Source organism: Chlorella variabilis, assembly GCF_000147415.1.
Source record: "Chlorella variabilis unplaced genomic scaffold CHLNCscaffold_13, whole genome shotgun sequence".
Lineage (NCBI taxonomy): Eukaryota > Viridiplantae > Chlorophyta > Trebouxiophyceae > Chlorellales > Chlorellaceae > Chlorella > Chlorella variabilis.
In genome coordinates, this window is record NW_005435075.1 from 151833 (window position 1) to 159661 (window position 7829).

A 7829-nucleotide genomic window follows, 5' to 3' on the forward strand; every position below is an offset into this window, starting at 1 on the left:
ACCAGGCAAACATCTGCTTGGGCGCCTGCTTCTCAAGCCAGCCCCGCATCCGGCGGTCTTTGGCCAGCACCGTGGCGCATGCTGCCTTGCGCAACACCGCTACTGCCTCCCAGCCTTGCACCTTGAGCAGCCGTCCAGGCAGGTTGCGGTCCGCAGCTGCAGTGAGCGAGGCTTTCGCGAAGGCTGCCAGGCTGTCGTTCAATGCGCTCAAGCTGACGATGATATAGGTGTCGAACGGGGTTCTGCCACCTGCAGCAGATGGCAGCCACGACAGCGTTCAAGCAGCATTCGCACCGCAAGCATTCACACCGCAAAAATGCTCAGCACATGACAGTGCACGGCAGCTGGCTTTGTGTGGCAGCGGGCAGCGCACGCGCAACACCTGGCCGATCCAGGTGCTTCAGCAGCGACCAGTCGTTCTCCACTGGGCTCGTGGTCCGTCTTGTGAACTGGTCGTTTGTGTTGCCCCACATCTGCTGCGTGCACCGCCAGTACACAGGCAGCAGGGGGTGCAGCATTGGCCAGAACATCAGTGCGTACGGCACCTGCTGCTGCACGTAGGCGGCTACTGGAAGGCGGCCGTTGACTTCCACAAATGCTGGGTTGAGCACACGAAGCTCGTGGGAAGAGCAGCCCTCCACCGCACGCACTGCTGCAGGCAGGGGAAATGCATGAGTGCCTGTCAGCCTCCCACTCGCCTCGAGCTCCCTCCCAGCCCAGCTGGGCTGGAAAAAACCTGCTGCTGAGAAGCCCAACCGCTCGCCCCCGCCCCTCACCTGCGGCGGTGGCGATCTCTGCCAGCTGGTCTACCGCATCTTCACCCGGCGCCTCGGCTGCACCCAGGGGGCCCAGGTCGGGCAGTCCGAGCTCGTCTGGTGCATCCAGCTGGCCGCCGCTGTCAAACAGCACCTACGGCATGGGAATGAAAAGCAGCTCAACGAGCGAGCAGAAAACAGACATAGAGCTCTCGGTTGCACGCACTTTGTAGGGGCGGCCTTGCTTGTTGGGGACCAGGTGCAGCTCCAGCACCCACTGCCTAGGCGGCTGACCAGGCCTGAAATCATCTGCGGTGGCGGCGCCCACGCTGCCGATGCCGCTGCCGACAGGGCCCAATGGAAGATAGCGCTGTGAGAGCAGCTGGATGCCAGCCTTCAGGTACAAAGTCGCAAACAAAAAACAATGCGGCCCGTGGAAGAGGTTGCTGTTCACGGGCGCCACCAGCAGTGCTGCCAGCACAGCCCGCAGAAGGCGTTGCTCTGCAGCCAGCGCAGCAGCCAGCGGCCGGAAATGAGACAGCATGCAGCACACCCACCACACCACAACAACGGCAGGAGGGGAGCGCCCTACATAGCAGGATACATACTGACACATATGCACGTGCCGGCGGCAGGCTGCGCAGGTAGGTGCTGTGCTCTGGGAGGCCCAAGAAGCGCCGTGAGGAGTGGGAGAAGCACTCCAGCAGAAGGGTGCACCCTCCCAACAGCGGCTTGAGGTGGACAGCTCCCTCAGGCATGGTGTCGCTGCCTCCATTGTCTCAAGATCGAGCCCCAAACTCGCTGCATGGGACAGCAACGGGACAAACCAACGAGCATCCATGAGTCAATCAGTGGCAGGGCGACCTGCCGTGCTCCTTGCAGCAGTACTAGTACTGTGTGGCGCAGCCACCGCGCACGCACCTTTGTGCAGGCACTCGTACGCGCGCAGCAGGGCCCTGACGTCTGCCCCACTCTTCTTATGAAGCTGGTCCCAATCGGCTGCAGCAACGCGGCCAGCTGCCGCCAGTTCCTGCACTATCTGAAGCAGGCCGGAGCAGAAGGCCATGCAGTCTGCCGCTGCGCGCGCCAAGTAATCATCCAGCGACATGCCATTGAACTGGCGGCAAAAAGCCTGCGCCTGCGCCAGGTCATGATCAAACATCACGCCGGCTGGTTTTCCTTCGCCCAGCCGCCGCAAACAGGGCATCATGGTGGCCAGGGCCTGCTCAAACGCCTGGCTGCTGCGCCCGCTGTGTACAAGCTCCACCGGAGCAGCACCCCGCACACGATCGTGGCGCTGCATGCCTTGGACGCTGGAGGTGGGGTGCACCAAGGAGAGGCGAGTGATGAGGGTCATGTCGCCCTCGACGTCAGATACCTGCAGAGGAGCACGCTGGCGCCAGCTCAGGTAGGACTACGTTCTGGCGTGACCTGGCACCAGCTCAGGCAGTCCCCTTGCTCACCACGCCACCTGTAGCGTCAGCAATGAGGAGGGCAGCATTGCTGCGGCCGCGACAGGTCAGATGATGCAGCAGCAACAAGCTGGCATGAGTGAATGTAACTGCTAAGAAGTCTGGGAAAGTGGACAGCAGCTGCAGAAAGCCTGAGGCAGCTCGCTGGCTGCCAGCAGCAGCCTGCTCATCCAGCCGCCGCCGGTGTGCAGCAAACTGCCGCAGGCGTGCAGCACGCCTGTCAAAAGCAGTCACCTCCTGGCCACCGATAGTTCCCCTGCCGCTGTGTGCTGCTGCCTCTACCTCACGCTGACGCTGCTGCTGCTTTCGCACGGCAGCCTTCTTGGCTGTGGCCACCAGGGTGCTGCCATACAGCAATGCCAGGGGCGACACAGTGGTGCGCGCTGCGGCCTGGAGAGCGCCAGCTGCCAGGCTGCTGTGCAGCCGGTTGCGGGCTGAAAAGCGCACGAGCGCCTGCATGAGCCTGCTGCACTTTTCGGCAGTGGAACCCTCCTTGTGGCAGCATGGGTGTGTGAAGCGCACCACCAGGCGTGTTGAGTCGCCCATGGGCTTGCCCACAATCATGACGGCGTTGCAGCGGGTGCCGTCGGGCGCCTGCTGGCTGCAAGTGAAATAAAGAAACCAAGCGAGGCCCGCCAGGTGCTGCTCAGAGGAGCCTTGTTCGCCCTGCAAGCAGCAGCAGCGGGAGCAGGCACAACAGGCACAGCTCATCGTGGATGGTCAAGCCAACAGGCAATGCGGTGCAGGCAATGCGGTGCAGGTGGTCGGAGGCACACCTGGTAGAAATAGAATGAGTTGGAGCCCTTCAGCAAGGGGTTCCCGCAATGTAGCGGCCCCTGCTGCTGCCCCCGCTGCTGCACACCTGCGCTTAAATTGCTGTCCCCGCCCGCCCTGCTCCCGCCGGTGCTCACGCCTGAGCTGGCTGGGCTGTCCACAGCGCCTTTGCGCTGGCTGCCGCCGGGGGCCTCGGGGAGGCCGCTGCCAGCCTGCGAACCAGACGCAGCGGCCTCTCCGGGCGCCCTTGCTGTCTCTGCTGCTCCCTGCTTGGGCTTCGCTGTGTGCTGCTGAGTAGGGACCAGCCAGGCAGGCTTCTGGCAGGCGCCAGGGTTGCCCTACAACATGATGGGCGTGGACAGCTCACGCTGGGCCAGGCACCATGCACGTACACGCCCCGATGCCTCCTGTCACTCCCGGCTCGCTGACGCGCCCGCGCCCCTCAGCCATATCACAGAACAGCAGCCCCGCACCTGTTCGGGACCCAAAACTACAAGCGCCAAGATGACATCGGTCGCAGGGTAGCCGCCCAACTCCTCCTTCTTCCGCTGCCTGCCTGTCTGCGGATTCACTAGCATGTCAGCGGACTGCACAGTCAGGCGGTGGTGCGGCTCTGGTCCAAAAACCAACATCTGTGGCAAGGACACCTCAAAGCCTGGCGGCTGATCGAAGGTAAAGGTAAAGGTAAAGGTGGGGAAGAGCCTCCACAGGCTTAACTTCCCGGTTTTAACGTCTAGCTTTAGACCATTATTTGATCTCCCCGACGCACCAAGTGCAGTACCCCCCACTAGTAGTGAATGGGTCCCGGGGAGGCCTGTGCCGAAGCCTTGGCGATTCTATTAGGCGTTCCCGAAGGAATTGGCTTGGATTGGCGCTGAGCCGGTCAGCTATGCCGCGTTTGTCCTCACAAAGTTTCGACATGGGAGGAATCGAACCTGTGCCCTCTCGGAGGGTTTAGACACTAGCTCCAGCGCCTTCAAAGAAGGCCTTTCTTAGCCGCGGCCAAAAAGGTGACGGCGCCGGCGGCATTCGTGCCGCCGCTCCCAGCCGCCACTCCCAGTAACTCCCTCACAAGATCTAAGGGCAGCTGCACGCCATCTAGCTGCTTGTTTATCTCCTCTGCAGCTGCTTTCACTGCAGTGGCACCTCTATTGCAGCAGCGGCAGCAGCAGGCGGCACCCTGCTGTGCCAGCTGCGAGACAGCAACTGAGTCTTACACTCTCGCTACTTCATTCTACTCACAACTGCATGATTGATTGCGCTTATCATGCCTTGATCGATCGACTAGTCACCAGCCATGCCTGGCTGGCAGCACTACAGCACTACCTTTGTGCGACTATATAACCGGAATGCGGGTCATTCCGGGGCCTTTCTCTCTTCTTTGTAACTGACTTGACTTGACTGGCCGCAGCCGGGCTCCGGCTGCTACTAGACTTCGACTAGACCCGCTGCCTGCTCTTACAAACTGGTGCCCGCAGTGGGGCTGTGCTTGCGCTTGATCAGAAACCGACCTCGACCACCTCGAGCTCGGTCAAAGGACAGTTACGACACTTGACCGGTCACTAACTGCTGTGCCTGCTCCTGCCTGCCTCATTGTTGAGTGAGCAAGCCCACACAGCGCAACACAGTCACAAGAACCCACACACCAGAGAACATGGACCCGGCGCAAGCGGCGGCGGCGGCGCAAGCGGCGGCGGCGCAAGCGGCGGCGGCGGCGATGAACGGCGCACCACCCGGCGCACAACCTGGCGGCGGCGGCGGCGGCCCAGGCGGCATTGACCCGGCGCTGGCACAAGTGATGTGGGACATGATCAACAACCAAGTGGCGGCGGCATTGCGGCGCAGCCACCACCTGCTCCGGCGGCGGCGGCACTACCGCGGGCCAAGACACCCGTCCCTCCACTGTTCAACGGCCACAGAGACAAAGAAGACGTAGATCAATGGCTGTTCATAGTACACAGTTATCTCAACTCATGCGGCGTGATCGACGATGTGCAGCGGATTGAAAAGACTATACCCTACCTACGAGAGGCGGCTTTGGCTTGGTGGCGCAGTCTTATCCCAAACAATGTACCCGCAACGTGGAATTTGTTCTGTCAACAAATGCGGCTAATGTTCCAGCCCATCAATCCGGCTGAGACTGCACGCGACCGGCTGGCAATTCTGCAGCAGACCGGAAGTGTCCGGAGCTATGTCACGGCCATACGCAACACGGCATTGCTCATTCCTGGCATACAAGATGCTGAGATCAAGGATCGCTTCATTCGCGGCCTGAAGCAGAGGACCCAGCAGGATGTCCGGATGCGTGCACCAGCCACTTTCGAGGCTGCAGTCGAGATGGCAGAGCGGTTTGATGCCCTGATGTATGATCGCTACAGGCAGTCCAAACCTTTTGGGCAGACCCCCGGGCCACAGCCAATGGAACTGGGGGCGGTCATGCACAACCGGCACAACCCTGCAAGCGGCAACCGCTGGGACAGGCAGCAGCCATCCAGCTTCTCTCCAGGCAACAGGAGACAGCCAGATCGGCCCAAGTTGACACCAGAGCTGAGACAGCAGCTGCTGCGAGAGGGCAAGTGCTTCTACTGCCGCAAGACCGGCCACATGGCACTGCAGTGTCCGGAGCGGCGGCAGCAGGGCAACCCAGCCCGGCGGTGAAGCCACATGCAGTTCCCTCACTAGCTGCTATTCGCAGCTTTGTGGCGAACAGGGAACAGACTGGAGAACCACTGCCTCCTCAACTAGCAGTCACCATCGATAATAGCAAGACGGCGGCAGGACTTTTGCACTTCCGTTCCAAAGTCGGGAGATGCGACGCCACCCTGCTGATCGACTCTGGAGCATCTTACAACTTCATTTCTAGCAAGTTTGTCCAGAAAAACAAGATGACTACCTACCAGATACATGGGCCTACTGTGCAGCTGGCTGATGGCACTCCGTACCCCATTCAAGAGACCATCCACACCAGCCTGCGCATTGGGGCCTTCCTGACCAAAATAGAGGCCTACGTGTTACCACTGGAAGGCAACGACGTGATCCTGGGAGCACCCTGGCTACATGCACACAACCCTACCATTGATTGGAGAAACAGGCACATTACCCTTAGCCAAAATGGGCAGCTGATCACCCTACGGCCTCAAGACCCACCGAAACTGCACCAGACTAAGTACCTCACGGCACTACAAGTATGCCACAGCATGCAACGCGGCGCTAAGCTGTTTCTTGCTGTGGTACGGGCACAACCAGAAGAGGAGCCACCAGATATCTCTGAAGGGGACGACACCAATGAGTCTTTCCCGACAGCGGCACCAGGTTTTCCGGACGGTACCGACCGTACCCCAAGCACATTTTCTCCTCAAGAATAAGAGCTGATTGACCAGCATGTGAAACGGCTGAAGAGCAAGTACGCAGCCGTCATGCCTGATGAGCTTCCTGACCATCTACCACCATCTAGGGGTAGACATGACCACAAAATAGAGCTCACTCCAGATGCCCAGCCCCCAAACCAGAAATATTACCGTCTGTCTTACGAGGAACAGGCTGAATGCCACCGACAGATTGAAGATGGACTCAAGAAAGGATTCATTAGACCCAGCACTTCACCCTGGGGCAGTCCAGTCCTGTTTGTGAAGAAGAAGGATGGCACTATGAGAATGTGCATCGATTTCAGGGCTGTTAATGCTTTGACCGTCAAGAACCGGACCGCCCTACCTCGCATCGATGAGTTATTGGACCAGATCAAGGGCAGCATCTTTACATCTATAGACCTGCGAGCCGGCTACAACCAGATCAGAATGAAAGAGGACAGCATACCAATGACTGCCTTTAAAACTAGATGGGGACTCTTCGAGTACACAGTCCTGCCCTTCGGGCTGTGCAACGCACCAGCTACCTTCCAGACCCTGATCAACGACGTGTTTCGAGAGTACCTTGATCAGTGGATGGTGTGTTTTCTAGATGATATACTGATATACAGCAATAGCGTAGAGGAGCATGCTCGGCATGTGGAGATAGTGCTCAAGAAACTACAAGACAACCAGCTCTACATTAAGGATAGCAAATGTGACTGGTTCCAGCCAGAAGTGAAGTTCTTGCTTGCTTGTGTGGGCTTAAAGTCTGGTAAAGCAAGAACTAGCTTGCAACATAGACTCCCCGCCGAAACGGGACGGGAACCGGGCGAAAGCAGAGAAAGCAATAAAACAGGGGTGGAGCAAGGCGACATGCAACGCAAGCAGCTGACAGGGCACGCATCGAAACGTGTGTATGACTGGCAAAGTGGCATGGCGCATTGGGGAGAAACGCAACGGTACGGGAGCATGGGCTGGCCAAACGGCAGTGCGGAACGCTAGGTCACTAGAAAAGCAGGGAAAGGCGCACTATGTATGCAATGAGGGCAGCCCCGGCTCGGGGCCGTTGAGAAAGCAGTGGGCGGGAGGGGGGAGGCCCCGGTGTGGGCGGGCCCCATCGAGAGGGGATGGGGCGCGCAAGCGGCCAGATGGGGCGGGGCGCGGGCGGCAGTAGAGTCCTGCGGCTGGGTGGGATATAGGGCAATGAGCGTTGAGCAGTGTGCGATGAGCAATGAGCAATGAGCAGTGAGCAGCCCCTCCCTAAACAAAGTGAAGCGCAGGACGGGGTCCGGTGGATGGGAGGCAAGGAAACGCGGGGGGTTGCCACGTGCGCTACCGCCGCCGCCGCAGGCAGCACCCCTGCGGCGGCGGCAGCGGCAGCAAGCCGTGGACCCAAACGCCGTGCCGCCGCCGCCGCAGGCAGCACCCCTGCGACGGCGGCAGCAGCAAGCCGTGGACCGAAACGCCGTGCCGCCGAGTCC